The sequence below is a fragment of the Microtus ochrogaster genome, chromosome 6, assembly GCF_000317375.1.
Source record: "Microtus ochrogaster isolate Prairie Vole_2 chromosome 6, MicOch1.0, whole genome shotgun sequence".
NCBI classification, from domain to species: Eukaryota; Metazoa; Chordata; class Mammalia; order Rodentia; family Cricetidae; genus Microtus; species Microtus ochrogaster.
In genome coordinates this window covers 48,107,102-48,122,534 of record NC_022013.1, presented here as the reverse complement: position 1 = coordinate 48,122,534, position 15,433 = coordinate 48,107,102, and the positions used below count along the sequence as shown (strand labels likewise).

Here is a 15,433-nt window from a genome sequence, read left to right as displayed (position 1 = left end):
TCTCTCTCTCTCTCTCTTCACACACACACACACACACACACACACACACACACACACACACTGCATTCTCTTGCCCCTAGTCTCCCTCCTACTGGTTGGTTCGCTTTCTCTTTCCAAAGAGTCTCCCTGGAGAGATGGCTCAGTGGTTGACAGCGAGAGAACTGTTCTTATGAAGGACCCAAGTTCATACCCAGCACCTCTATCAGGGTGGCTCACCAACACTTGGAACTCTAGTCGCAGGTGTTCCAGTGTCTTTTGGCCCCCACAGGCACCTGTACTCACGAGGGCAAACCTACTCTCAGACATACGCGTATGATTTTAAATGTAAAAAATAAATTTTAAGTAGCATCCATTTTACCTTTATGCCACAGATAGATAGGTAAGAAGATAGGTAGATAGATAGGTAGATAGATAGATAGATAGATAGATAGATACATACATACATACATACATACATACATACATACATACATAGATGAAAGAGAGAAAATGTAGCTGTGGTTGTACTTTCTGAGTCTGGTTTATTCTGACAAACATGATGATGTCCGATTCCATCCACTTTCTACAGGTGACATGATTTCATTCTTTATGACAGAACAAAACTATTGTTTGCATAAACCCCACCTTTTTATCCAGCTATCTGCTCATCTGCTGATGGGCACCGAGGCTGCTGTGTATTTCGGATACTGTGAATTACTCTTTCTACCCCACTGCTTCTGGCCACAGGCCTAGGAGACGCGTTGCTTAGAATCCTCCCCTCCTTTTTCATTCTTTGTGGCAGCTGAGACCAGAGGAGTTCATTGTTGTGCTCAGGGTAGCACAGCTGACGAGGAACAGCGCTGGGATATGGAAGGACGGTTTACATTTTATTTATAGATCTGTGTATGTGTGTGTGCGTGTGTGAGCTCAGACATGCGCACATGCACACCTATCATGGCCCATGAGCAGAGGTCAGAGGACAGTTAGTAGGAGTCAGCCCTCTCCTTTGCCATGTAGGTGCCAGAGATCAACCTCAAGTTGTCAAGCTCAGCAGCACCTTTACCCCGGAGCCCTCTTGCTGGCCATAGCAGAAGTCGCTTGATTATAAAGTCTGTATTCAAGCTGAAATATATACTGCATGCCATAAAAGGCAGCTTTTAAAACTCTGAATTACTTTTTCTCCTCTGTTTTATTGCCAGTGGTTAATAAAACAATCAGCACACTGCTTGTTCTATATTAGAGATGTATTCCCTAGAATACCATGTGAAAATTTAATTCTGATAGATCAAATTTGATTTTAAATGTGTAAAGGGATTTGCTAGTAAAAAGTACTCCTCCGCGGTCCACTGAAGCACCGGGGTTGCGTCTACAGCCTTCTCGTGGTAAATGCTGGAGGGTCTTGTATTTTCGAGGGCTTTGCAGGCTGAGGGAGGCCTCTCTGTAGCCATTGGCGGGAGCCCGGTGTTTGAGAGTGCTAGGGGGGAGCGAGCGCAATCAGTTTCAGCAGTCACTCGTTCTGACAGCGCTGCAAACAGCTATGAAGCCTCAGAGAAGAAGCCACTGAAGCAAAGGGACACCAGGCTGAAGCAAGAGCTCCTAGTGGGCTCCGAGGGACTCTGAGGCCCTGCCTCGAATTAAAACGAGAAATATAGAGAAAGCATACACACCAGGGTCTTTTCCCGTCCTTAACACTACTGTAAAACTTGCCAGCCTGGGCTACTTAGCTATTAATATATAGTGATTTCTGGGCTAGCCTGGCACGCTGTGTGAGACCCTGTCAGAAAGACAGACAGTAAGTGAAGGATGGCCGGAAAGAGAAGTCAGAGAAGTCAGCTCTGGAGAAGCAGTTATGTAGTCATGGTGACAGACTCAACAAGACACTGCCTTTGCCACAACTACAGAGCAAGCTTGACCAGTAGGCTGCTCACATAAGTCCAAGGGGATCGCTCAGAGCTTTAAGCCAAAGCTTTTATTTTTATTTATGTATTTATCTTTAAGGAAAACACTGTATAGTCCAGGTCCTTTACTCCTTTTTGTACATTAGGCCTGGAATCCATATGGAACAGGGTCCAGTGCTCAGGCTCCTTCCTGCCAGGCCTCACAAAGAGTACTTCTCTGAGTGGAGCAGACTGGCGCTTCAACTGAACCCAGGCAACCTCTCTTTGGCTTCTGTTTTCTCCTGATCAGTTTCTTCACCTGCTTCAGGAAGCGTCTTGGGCCCTTGGAGTGATTGATGTGCTCAGTCCATTCCTTAATCCTCTTGGCAAGAGTCTGGCCCTTAGCTTATTTGTTTACAATGATGCCCATGGCATGCTGGGTGACACAGAGGACTCTTCCAGGTTTGCCGTGGTAACACTTTTGGGGACATTCTTTTTTGAACAGTGCCCATTCCCTTGATATCTGCAATATCACCCTTCTCATAGATTTGCATGTACGTGGCCAAAGGAACAACTCCACGTGTCCTGAAGGCCTGCAGAACATGGAGTGAGTGCCCCGTCCCTTTCCCTTTGTGTTTGTCATTTTGTCGAGCTCCTGGAGGCTGGCTGCCACGGCCGAGCAAAGGTTTTATTTTTTACAGTCTGGACCTTTTAAGAACTTAAAATTTTGGAAGATGTTTTTGGATATGTAGTCCATGATACCTTAGAAGCTGTCAAGATGGCACCGTGTAGCTGGGGAAAACGTGAGCAAGAGATTTTGGTCATCGCCCACAGGCACCCGCATGCCGTGATAGGCCAGCTACTCTAAGTGACGGGCCCAGCGCTCTCCTGTGCCAAGTACAGCCACTCTGTCACCTCAGCTTGTCCTTCTTCCCACAGACACAGGCTCCACCCACGCCGACCTATGCTGCACTAAATACCTGAGCCTGTATTGCCCAATTTCTCCTCCCATTGACCGTCAGCCTGTGGTTACATCCTTCCTCTTGGAAGATACCCTGAGCTTATCCCATACCTTCCCATAGTGCTTTGCACACACCTCCACAACCCACATACTCATTGTATTTCTGCGCAAGGTTCCCACTTGGTCTATAAACTCTGGAAAACTCACTTCTCTGCCTCTTGGCTACAACCAAGTGAAGTTCGTACGCGTCCAGAATCTTTATCTCTGAGCCCCTCTACCCACTTAACTTCTTCCCTAGAAAGTCCCTCTCCTGTTTTCATGCCTTTGTGGATAGCTGTGTGGCCACTGCATCCCCGTCTTTAATTAGGGTTGCTTGCAAGAGCCTGGGGGGAGGGTGTGTTTACTTGAATGAGGGCTAATTACCAGTGGCCAGCCTCTGAAGAAATATGCCTACCCCTCTCCCAGCCACCACTAAGGGCCTGGAGCTCCTTAGGGAAGGGTGGCCACCTTCTGAGCTCCCCCCCTTCCCACCCCACCCCCCACCCCTCACCCCCACCGACGAATGAAGGCATGTTGAGGGCCCAGGCGTGTACAGAGCTTTTATGCTGATTACAGAGGTAATTGGTGCTGCTGGGGCACTGTGAGTTCTCGGGTGTAACAGTCGTGTCAAGTCGAAAAGACAGCTAGTTTTCACAGCATAGACCCTCCCCCTTCCCGCTCCCACCCGGATCCTCCATCCCTGGCATTCCTTCCGTCCCTCTGCCTCATTCAGTGTTTGCTGAACCCTGGAGTGGGTGGTAGCTGTGTATTTTGGGCTGTGCTCTGATGAGTCACTTTTTCTCAGCACTTCGGCCAGGTTTTAAAAATAACCTTCAGCTCCTCTCCGGCTGTACTGGCTGTGAAGTTGTCCAACACAAAAGAACTCCGGCTGGGGATCTGTTCAGTCAGCAAGTCGCGTACCGGTTAGGGCCCAGAGTGGAGCCGGAGTGATCACACACAGCATGACGTTAGAACGGATCTCTTCAGTCCTAAGCAGAAGGCAGTTCCTGCTCCTTCCTCCAGGGTCTCATTAAACAGAGAAAAATGTTGAACTGAGGAGGCCCCTTGTAGAACTTGCCCTTCCCAGCTGGGGCAATTCAGGTTGGAAAATGTGGGTTTCAGGGATTGCCCGCACCAAACCTCCACAACCAAACTGCTTGCTGGCATGAGAGGGGAACCCTAAGCATCAACCTCAGGAGATGGTGAGGAAAATGGAGGAAGACACATGCAGAGTAAAGACATTTATGCTGAGGTCAGTAGTGGACCGAGATGCTCCGGTCTCCATGGCACTGGTCTTTTTACTCAGAGACCCTCCTGCAAGGCCTCAATACCACCACACAGACCCAGAGATGGTCCGCAGCTCCTTACATTTCTGCTTTTCTTACTTAAAACTACAGGCTGCAGACTGACAAAGGCTACCTCTTTGGATGACTTCCTGAGGCCGTGTTTAGGTGACTTACGCTCTTGAGTAGGGAGCTAAACACCTTTGATTTCGTTCAAAAAAGAAAAATAAATAAAAGCTGTTTAGTGTCTACATCACAGGGAATTTTTTTTGGTATTTTTTTTTTCTTTTCATTCTGTGGCAGTTGTTTCGTGAGTGAATTTATACAAAGAGCAACTAAATAATCTTCAGATTTAAGAGTCCCTAAACACGCTTTGATGCCTTCTCATTGGAGGCAAGTTGAACTTAAAAACACCCCCTCTCAAAGTCTGTAAATTCAAGGCCCATGTGCAATATGGCCATCCCTGGGGCAGGCTAGCCTCGGACAGTTCATCCTCGACAAGCCCCTCCAAATACCCTCATCCTGACCTTGTGCTAATTCACACTAAAACAAACCCTCGCCCCAAGCACAGTCACCTTCAGCGGCCTACAGACTTTCCTCCTGTGCCCACTGGCTCCCCTGCAGGCTTGCACAGACCTGATAACCAGGAAATTCCCATGGTACGTTTCCCTGTGTGCTCAGGAACGTCCATAAAAACCACCATCAGGGCGGGTAATGTCTTTCTAATTTTAGTCAATTTCCTCGTTTGTCCTGCGTTGTCACCCGTCTTGAAACTGCAGATTTTTGACTCTGCGGAGATGAGCCCTTACTAACCCTTGCCTTTTGCTCCGTGGCCTGTTGATTCCCCACTCGCACCCCAAAAGCAAGTGACAAGCTGGGAGATGAATGTCTACCTTTGACTGTCCAGGAACTAAAACAGCACCTTCTCGCTGAGCACTGGTCTTAGGACCATGTACTAGGGCGTGAGCCCAGTGACCTCAGAGGGAAGGAAGTAGCAACATCCCTTTGGCTCTACCTACAGTCCTCACCACTGCCTTCTCTCCTGAGAGGGGACACTTGGTTCAGCAGCACCTTAGAAGAACAGGACGTTACTATTACACAGTCAGCCAGAGCAGGAAATAGCGCAAAGGGCTTTGAGTTGTTCCGAGTAGGCAGCTAACTCTCCTCCTGCCCCAACCAGTAGTGGGGCAAGCTGCCCTGACCTGAGGACTCTCCTGCCACCTTGCAGCGCCATGTAGACCACAGGTGGGGGGATTATGCAATCCATGCTGTGCTTGGCACACAGTAGGTGCTAAATGCAGCGGTTTGCTTGCCATTTGTGGGGGGGGGGGGGGCGACAGCTTCGTGGTGCTGGCTGGCGGGCTGTGGCTATAACCAGAGCCTGGATGAGGAGTTCCAAGAGGGGACTAGGAGCCTCTCTTCACAGTTCTTTGTAATGACACTGGGTAGGTGGGCAGCCCCAAATGTTATGCTAAAGCATCACTAGCTCTTGAGCCTCATTTCTAAAGGGAATGCCTGCCTTCCCTGGCTCCTGCGCACTGAAGCACATGGCTCATTGGCCTGGAGCTGCCTAAATACATAACCAAATAATGGGACAATGTCTGAGTGTCCTGGAACCCAGCTCCTGGGATCTCTTCCTGGGCCAGTGAGGGTGTAGGGGTAACACAGAGTCTCCCAGGTAGGGCGAAGCCCACCTCTGACAGTGGAGGCTGAAACACCGGTCTTTTTGCCGCCGTCCTCCCTTGGCCCAGCTGGCACCTTCCTCTCCCTCAGCGGAACTTGTGGTCTACCCTTATCTCCCAACCACATCCTGTCCTCACTTGGTTCTCCTCCCCAGGGCTGCTGTGCAGTCAGCTGCGTGAGAAAGCAGCAGGGGAGGACATTAAGGCAGCCTGGTGCTGGGTATCTTATCTGAAGCCCAGCCTCCTGGGACTGTGGGTCATCCAGGGAAGGACAAAGGACAGGAAGAGGGACTCTGTGCTCGGGGGTTCAGAGGCCTGCCAGAATTACTTCTCTCATTCCTATAGCCAAATACTGGACAAGAAGCAACTCAGTGGAGGAAGGGATTATTTTGGCTTTCAGTCTAAGAGGGTAGACTCCATCGTGGATCCAACACCCACTCAAGGTGACAGGCAAGTCCATTGTCACACTTCCTGAAGTCACGCTGGTGGTTTCTAATACCCAGGATTCTTTTAGCCACACTTTGCGTTTGCGATGATGCAGTGTCTGGCATCCTCTTCTCCTGTATCCCATCTACTTGTGGGATTTGGTTCCCCAAATCACAGTCTACGCACACAACGCGACAGTAACCTAGGGACAGTGAACCTGCCGGGGAGAGCGTCACGTCCCGTAGTGAGTTATTCCCTGTGCGGTACTCATGTAAGTTTTCAGTTTCAAGAATGCCAGGACGGCCTTAATTAACACGTCTCCACTCTCTCCTGAGCTCACCAACATGTGCAGAAGGGCAGCAAAACCCCACGGAGACTAGTTGGATCTACTTCAGAGGCCTGCAGACTTTCTGAAGTGCCAGAGAGTAAATATTTTAGGCTTGGCAGAACCCTTGAAGTCCCTTGAGACGTGAGCGTGGCTTTCTTCCAATAAAACTTTATTTACAAAAGTAAGCTATTGATCTGAAGCACCTGGGTTTTTTTTTTTCTATTTACGGCAAATATTACTTTCCTCTTTGTAGTACCAATGCATGTACTTCCTGTGCATTTTATTTAAGCAACAAGTCAAGTTAATTGAAAGCAAAATCCTAAGAAGTGTGGCTCTGTGAAATACCGTGAAGATGGCGCTGCAGGGATTAATATTTGGGAAGTCTTGGTTTATACACTGAACAGACGGGGCTGGAGGCTGGAGCTCGGCAGTCGCTGCTCATTTCACCAGAGGACTACCTCTGTCTCGCAGGGCCCTCTTCATCTCCAGAGCAATCCACTGCTTGAGAACAAACAGGTGGTCTTGCATGGTACACATGTATGCATTTGTGTGTATTCATGTACATATGTACACGCGTGTACATACAGGTATCAAGAACATGGAGACCAGAGGTTGATGTTGAGGTCCTCCTCAATTGCTCTCTTTTTGAGATAAGACCCATCACTGAACTGGGAGATATAATTTGATGAACTGGGTGGTGAGCTCCAGGGCTATGCCTGTCACCACTACCCCAGCATTGGCATTGCCTTCACGTGGCACTGTCACCTTGTAGGTGAGTGCTGGGGACCAAATTCAGCTCCTTAAACTTACACGGCAAGCCCGTTAGCCTCTGAGCCATCTTCCTGGCCCCGGTCTTATTGTTAGATCTGGTCGCATGCTAACATAAGCAAGACCCATGAGTGGGCGCACGTGTGCAGGGACTTTGAGCCTCTGGTGACCTGATGGTGGATTGTGGGACCTGGGAGGGACATCCAGTTGCAGAGTGACTCTGACTCCCCAGGAGCAACCAGGCAGTGCTGTGTCACACAGCAGGGACAGGGCAGCCTGGATTCAGACTCTGTATAACCTTGGCAAATTCCTTAACATCTTAGGCCCCGGGCCTTGGGTTCTTAGCCTGAGGATAAAAAGAATTCTCATGGTTGTTGTGAGGGTTAGTACAGCAATATAAGGCTGGGCACAGGGCTTAGCTAAAAGTCGGCTCAACCTTTGGCTCTCCCCACCATGGGGCTAGGTGTGCCCGGCTCCATCAGCAGTGAGTAAGCACACAGAACAGCAAATGCGCTGGCTACCCCCTAGGCCAAGTGCTCAAAACAAGAGCTGTTCTGGTTTGAAATTTGCCCCAGGGGTTCAGCTTTACACCCACATGGTAAAGTAATTGGTATCCCGACCCATGGCAGAGTTGCCACCCCGCACCAGCTGATACCGTGTGAGGACTGATCACTCGTCATGGCTCACAGATCCATCGCAGGCATCTCTGCATGAGAAGAACCCAGCTCGGCCCTCGAGGCATGGCCAGAAGAAACCAATCTTGTCATAGTGTCACCCTGTTGCCACATGCCATGCACCCACAGCTCAATGTGCCCCACATTTGATATAACCTCCAGATCTGTGTGCTGGGCTTCCTCCCTGCAATGCTCTTACCTGCCCTTTCTCTCTGCACCTCCTCCACCCTATGGGAACAAGTGACCTCACCAGGCAGATCCTATGCAATGCAGCAGGGGACCCGTGGGGGTTACTCCCTCCTCTCCATGATGTGATATTAGTGACACCTCTATTGAAACGACATTCAGAGTCAAACTTGTTCTTGAGTCCCAGAGACTTGTGTGCATATGTGTGCATGCATGTGTGCATGCGTGTGTATGCATGTGTGCATGTGTGTGTGCGTACGTGTGTGTATGCGTGTACATGTGTGTGTGTTGTGAAAGAGTAAACCATCCCCACAGCTGCTACTCAAACCAGCTCTAAGCCTGGAGAGTGGAGAGTCTCAGCTCAGGGCCTTATACGCACCACAAAATGGAATGAGCTGATGAGAAAACGTGCTTCCAAATTAGGGGGGGGAAGGGGATGAACCAAGAACTTCTCAATTAACTTCTCAAGAGTTGGAGATTTAAATCACACAGGTTTCAAGTATAATGTAAGTTGAAGAAAACTTTGAACTTCACTGATACACTGAGTCCAATGTTGTCTTCCCTGTTTCCTCTGGAAGCTACCTAATGAAACGATGTCTTGGTGCTCATTCCATAGTGTGTAGAAGCAGATGAAGCCAATAGATTCCCACAGGAAAGATGTACTTTCTTTTAAAACTGTATGTCTCTCACACACGGATGCACGTGCCCACACACATGACCAAATCTGTGATTTGAGTACACTATCTTTCTATATACTTCTACTAAGAAAATAGCACTACTTAAACTTGGACACAGGACAAGAAAGGTGGCAGGTAGCTTTGGAGTCAGAGAGGGGAAGAGAGACAAAATATTCACCCTGTAAAAGGAAGGAGCAGCTCCCATTCTTGGCTGGAGATGTTCTGTTTTCATCTTGAGTTATTTTTCATTCTGCTCTAAATAGACGTTGAGGAAAAAAAAAAAAAAAAAAACGGTGCCCAAAGACAATCCCCAGCACAGGGAGCTGGCTGGATAAATATGTGTGTGCCTTTAAAATAGCTGGCAGATGGCCTGTGTTTGGAAACAAATGCTTCCATGAAAGTAGCAGCCGGGAGTTCTCCCGTGGCCCCTGGGTTCTGGGTGGTGACGGAAACACTCTAAGTACCTTCTTTTCTTTTTTTTTTTTTTGGTTTTTCAAGACAGGGTTTCTCTGTGGCTTTGGAGCTCTAAGTACCTTCTTCAGTGACGGCGACGGTGACAGCAATTCTCTGGAGGGTGGCTACTTAAATTGCCCAATAAATCCAAGCACAGGGCACAGTCTAAAGGGTGGCTTCTTGAAGCAGCAGCACACTTAGCCCTGGCCCTCCCGCCTCTGCCACTGTAATAGAACGGTTATCTCAGCTTGCCTCTCCCATGATCTGCCTTTCCGGGCAGAGTGCAGACTTGAGCAATTGCCTGAAGAGCTGGGGGAGCAGAGGCAAGCAGGATTAGTTTTGGAACCAGGGGAAGTCAGCACAGCGTTTGTTCTTGAGAGGGTCCAGCATGCCCCAAATGTCCTATAATGTATTTTACCCGTGTATACTATCTTCGTGATTTTAAAACAAAACAGAAGTTTTATTTTTCAAGGTGATTGAAGGACAGAAATGTTACTGGTATAAGAATATACACTCGTCCATTTTTATTTATGGGGAAGAGAGTTGTCCCATGATGCTGTCTGGCTTCTAATCGTGTTTTCATTCTGCAACATTGCTTAAATATTAAAACAGTGCTGAGAGGCTTCATTGCCTCTTCAAAGTGGAGGCGTTTAGGAGATGCTTCCTCAGAAAAGACCAAAGCGATTTCTGTCACCAGCTGACCGCGGGTTTAGGGCACCAAGGAAAGAATAAAATGTAAGATTCCATGTGGAAAGGATCCTACTTTGTTTCCTTGTAAGATTCCACGTGGAAAGGACCCTACTTTGTTTCCTTGTAAGATTCCACATGGAAAGGACCCTACTTTATTTCCTTGTAAGATTCCACGTGGAAAGGACCCTACTTTGTTTCCTTGTAAGATTCCACGTGGAAAGGATCCTACTTTGTTTCCTTGTAAGATTCCATGTGGAAAGGATCCTACTTTGTTTCCTTGTAAGATTTCATGTGGAAAGGATCCTACTTTGTTTCCTTGCATGGGAGCAAGTTTCAGCCGAGTGGAAACTTGGCTGTGGATCCTGTGGATTTTGAACTCTCAGAAGACAGAGACCCTGCTGCCTAAAATGAACTTCTGACTCCAGTAACTCATGCTGCTAGTGGTTAGTTCAGGGAGAGTACCATCCGGGCTCCCGCTGGCCTCCTAGACCAGCAGACACTTGGAAACGGCCTTCTCTACAGTCCTCAGGATGATAACGAGGTCCAGGTCTTCAGAAGGCATTCATAAATAGTGTTTTCCAGGTGGCCGTGTGTTCTTAGGATAGCATTATCTCATCAATTGGAACAACCCTAGAGAGACCTACAAGACCAGAGCTGGCTAGAGGTGACATCACAACTCTCCATTCTTAACTGGAGGAAATATGAATCAAACAAAAGGTTGGAAAATCATTTAGCTTTGTTCCCTAAAGTCAAATAAGATCTTGTAACCAGGAATGCTACTCCTAGTACATAGAAATGAGTGGATAGGTATACCAGAATACACACACACACACACACACACACACACACACACACACACACACACATACTTGCAGCAAGTTTCCCATACCAGTCAGATCTTCAGGGACCCAAACATCCCTCAGCTGTAGATGTGGTTGTAAACTATGACATGTCAAATATTGCAATGTGCACAGCAGTGGAAAAGAACCAACTTCGTGGATAAGACAGACATCATATTGATTGTACTAGTTCAGAAAAGGGGTAAATATGCCAGGCGATGGTGGCACGTGCTTTTAATCCCAGCACTCGGGAGGCAGAGGCAGAGGCAGGTGGATCTCTATGAGTTAAGACCCGCCTGGTCTACAAGAGCTAGTTCCAGGACAGGCTCCAAAGCTACAGAGAAACCCTCTCTTGGAAAACCAAAAAAGGGGTAGGTGGTAAATATCTCTGGGACTCCGGAGTTGCATTTTGTATGGAGATTAAAAAGCAAAACTAATCCCTGTGATGGAATTGAGAATGAGAAAGAGAACCTCAAGAAAGAGGATGAGAACCCCGAAAAAGAGGATGTTCCCTTCAAAGAGACACCTAGGAGCCTTGTGGGGAGCTAGACACTGTAGACCTCAGCTAGGTGTTTGGGGGCCACACCTCTGCTACAGAGAAGAGGTTATGTGAAAGGAGCGGGAAGGGCTGGGTGAGCCATTCCTTCCTACCCAACAAGGTATTAGCTGTGTTAGAAAAGCATGCTGTCATCCACTGGGTGTCTTCCTCCTTTAAACAACTCCTCCTGGTGCTGCTTATGGTGTTAAGATGGAACCCGGAGCCTCGACCATGCGAAGCAAGAGCCCCACCCCTGCCCCTTGTTCTTCTGAGACCCAATCTCCCTAGGTAGCATAGACTAGGGCTGAACTCACTGTTAAGGTTGGCCTTGAACTTTCAATCCTCCTGCCTCAGCATCCCCAAGTGCAGGGAGTATAGGTTGGTGCCCCACACCTGGCTCAGAAGTGTTTTTGTCTCCCTGTCTTTTGTCTTTTCCTATGATTTAAGGCCCTTTCTACTGGAGTTTTGAATGCTTCAGAAACACCAGGTATGGACCCTGATTTGCTCTCTGTGTGCATTAAGTGCAGTTACCAATGGAGGCCAGAAGAGGGAGCTGGATCCCTTAGGAGCTGGATTTACAAGGTTTTGAGACATCAAGCTTGGGTGTTAGGAATCAAACTCAGGTCCTCTCCCAGAGTGGTGTGCGTTCTAAACCCTGAGCCCGGCCTCCAGCCCCTTTATAAACCCTTTGTATATGCTTTTGCATAGATTCCTGAGTAATATTCCATTTTATATCTTTAAGCTTCCCACTTTGATTGATGTTTTGAAGTGTTTTCAGTTTAGATTTATCATAAATAAAGCTGCCATAAACATCTTTGTACCTGATGTATTTTGGGGGTCAGGTATAGGTACTCATTTCTTATATGTATACCCGGAGTAGAACTCCTCAGTCATAGGGAAGACGTGTTAATTTGAATAATCAGTATCGTCTGAACTGCTGTCATTGCCATTTTGCCAGTAGCGTGAGAATTCCAGCTTCCCCACACCTTGCCAAGCTCGGTATCTGGTCTCTCAACCTGGGACATTCCATGAGGTGTGCAATTGTTGTTCTCCTTCGCGTTTCCCTGAAGACGGATGAAAAATACATTTCTTTTTCACTTAGGAAGAGCTAGCTCCATGATCCTAGGAAAGCTACATCAAAAGCATGTGCGATTCAGTCTCAGGTTCGCGAGAACGCACGGGGCTTAGAAGATGCACCTCGAAATGTTAAGTCTTTTGTTAGATTCTTTTCTCAACTTCTGTTTCGTTCTTTAACTGCGGCACACAATTCCGAGCCGTGCCCTGTGGAAATGTGTCTGCGGGCAGAAGGTGAGCTCAGATGAATTCTAAGGTAGAGCTTCCGTTTTCCTGACTTGCTAACACTTGAGGTAACTTTTTCCCAGCGATTTGCATGGAGAACTATGCAGAACTGTTTCTGTGCCTGATTCTTTGCTCCTCTGACAAGGACCGTGTCCACTCCTGCACATAGGGGTCTTGCGATGGGAGTGTAGCTCTGTGTTCCTCTGTCACCAACTAGTGTTGAGGAGTCACTGTGCCTAGGCTCTTTGTAAAGAAGATGGGTTTGGATGGGCAAGGTGACTCAGTTGCTAAGGGTGTTGTTCTTGTGCAAGCCTGGAGACCTGAGTTCGAGCCCCAGAACCCATGTAAAGACACAAAGGGAGATAGATGCCACAAGTTGAATTCCCCCCTCCAGCATGGCATCCTATACCCACACACAGATATGCCATGCACACACACACACACACACACACACACACACACACACACACACCATACTATAATAAATGAGTTAGAAGAAATAAAAAGAAAAGAGGCTTATTTAGCCCACAGTTCTTTGGTTCAGGGCACAGAGCTCAGCTGGGGTGGTGACATTATGACAGATGACATTGCATCATGGTGGTGGCTCTTAGTAGAGGGATCAGCCATAGGGCAAGACCAGGATCCAGAACAAGGGACCACACTCACTTCTCTAACAGCCTTGTTATGAAACCTAACCAGGGCTCTCAAGAGCTATGTCAGATCCCCCAAAACAGCATCTCCAGCAGCCTGACTAATTGACATTTCTCATATCACCCCACTGGAGACTGAGCCCTTAATTCAGGGGGTCCTTGGGAATGTATCCAAACCATGGATGACCTATTGCATCGTCCATCTTGACCTCGTTGCAGCAAACTGGGGGCAGTGGCTTCAACCTGCTGACCTCACCTGACCCACATATTTTTAGCGATAAAAGATTACTGGGACACAACCAGCACATGCTCGCTTGTGGATCAGCTACTGGTGTTTCCCCTTTATGAAGAGAGACGAGGATCTATAATGAAGCCGATAGTCTGTACAGTCTAGAGTACTTACTGTTTGACTCTTCGTAGGAGGTTTGCAAACCCCTGCTGCAATCAGCTCACACTCTTTAAATTGTATTTGAACTTCAACCCTGGCTGTGAGGATTTGGTTCCAGGTGTATGTAGAGCTTACAACCACAGCTGCCCTCTCGGCACAGGTCCCGCAAGTTACCCAGGTGTACTGGCTGGCTCAGCTAGTGTCACCAGAGGGGAGGGAGCCTCGACTGAGGAGATGCTTCCATGTGATCCAGCTGGAAGGCATTTCTCAATTAGAGATCAATGGGGGAGGGCCCAACCCAGGGTGGGTGGTGCCATCCCTGGGCTGGTGGTCCCAGGTTCTCTATATATATTTTAAAAAAAAAAAAAGCAGGGCGAGAAAGCCAGGGGAAGCGAGTCAGTGAGCGGCAGCACCCCTCCATGGTCTCTGCATCAGCTTCTCCAGCATCAGGCTTCTGCCTTACTTGGGTTCTTGTCCTAATTTCATGATGAACAGCAAGGTGAAAGGTAAGTCAAATGAACCCATGCCTCCCTAACTTGCTCTTTGGTCATGGTGTTTCCTCTCAGCAATAGAAACCCAAACTATGACAACAGACTTACATGCCTTGTAGGTACAGCAGGTAACCCAACACGGACCTTATGATTTCAACTTTGGACAGGACATTTTAAAATAATTCTTTCCCAGCCCTACTCCAGTGGCTTTCGGTCCAGGAAAAATAAGGAATTTCTTCTCTCTAAAATGCAACTGACGCTAACAATGTGTCGGTTTTTAATATAAAAGAGAGTATAGATACTCGAGTAGGACTTTTTCGGACCAAAGTAAGAGTGCCTTTGACTAAATGAGCTTGAGTTTCTTTTTTATTAGAAATAATTTTTTTCTCACATAATATATCCTGATTATGGTTTCCCCTCTTTCTACTCCTCCTAGTTCCTCCCCACCTCACCTTCTATCCGTAGTCATCCCTTTTCTGTCTCTCATTAGAAAACCAACAGGCTTCTAAGGGATAATAATAAAATATAATAAGATAAAATAAAAATTGACATCTCAGACTACGATGAAGCAAACAGAAGGAAAAGAGCCCAAGAGAAGTCATAAGAAACAGACTCGGGAATTCCATAAAAACACTGAACTGAAAGCCATAATATATACACAAAGCACCTGTAAAGTAAAAAGAGAGAACATATTGTTGTTGTTCTATAAACAACATATACTGCTTAAAATAAAAATAAATAATAAGATAATTTTAAAAGAGGAAAATCCCTGACCATGACATTACAAAACAAGGAACCTCCAAAGACACTGTTGAGTTTGTTTCCTGTTGGCGTCTACTGCTGGGCATGCCGCTTACCCTGAAGGGCAGCTTCTTTCCCCAGTGAGACTCATTTAGTAGAAACTTACTTTTCACTTGTAAGTACTTATCAATTGGAGATTGCTTCTGGGTTAGGGATGGGGGCGTGTGTGCCCTTCTCCTTCCAGGTCTGGAACCCCATCTTGTGCAGACCAGTGCAGGCCTGGGCATGCTGCCTCGGTTTGTGTGAGCTTTGATTGTATTGATTTAGAGGGCCTGGTCCTCCTGGTGTCCTCCACTCCCTCCTGGTGTTCTCCACCCCCTCCTGGTGTCCTCCACCCCCTCCTGGTGTCCTCCATCCCCTCCTGGTGTCCTCCACCCCCTCCTGGTGTCCTCCACCCCCTCCTG

The 15,433-nt window shown here is 47.6% G+C and overlaps 1 protein-coding gene across 3 annotated transcripts in view; it reads left to right on the top strand.

The window, feature by feature from the left end:
* Positions 1-15,433, top strand: part of Rarb (retinoic acid receptor beta) — a 586,853-nt gene that overhangs the window by 503,697 nt on the left and 67,723 nt on the right. The window lies entirely within an intron of this gene.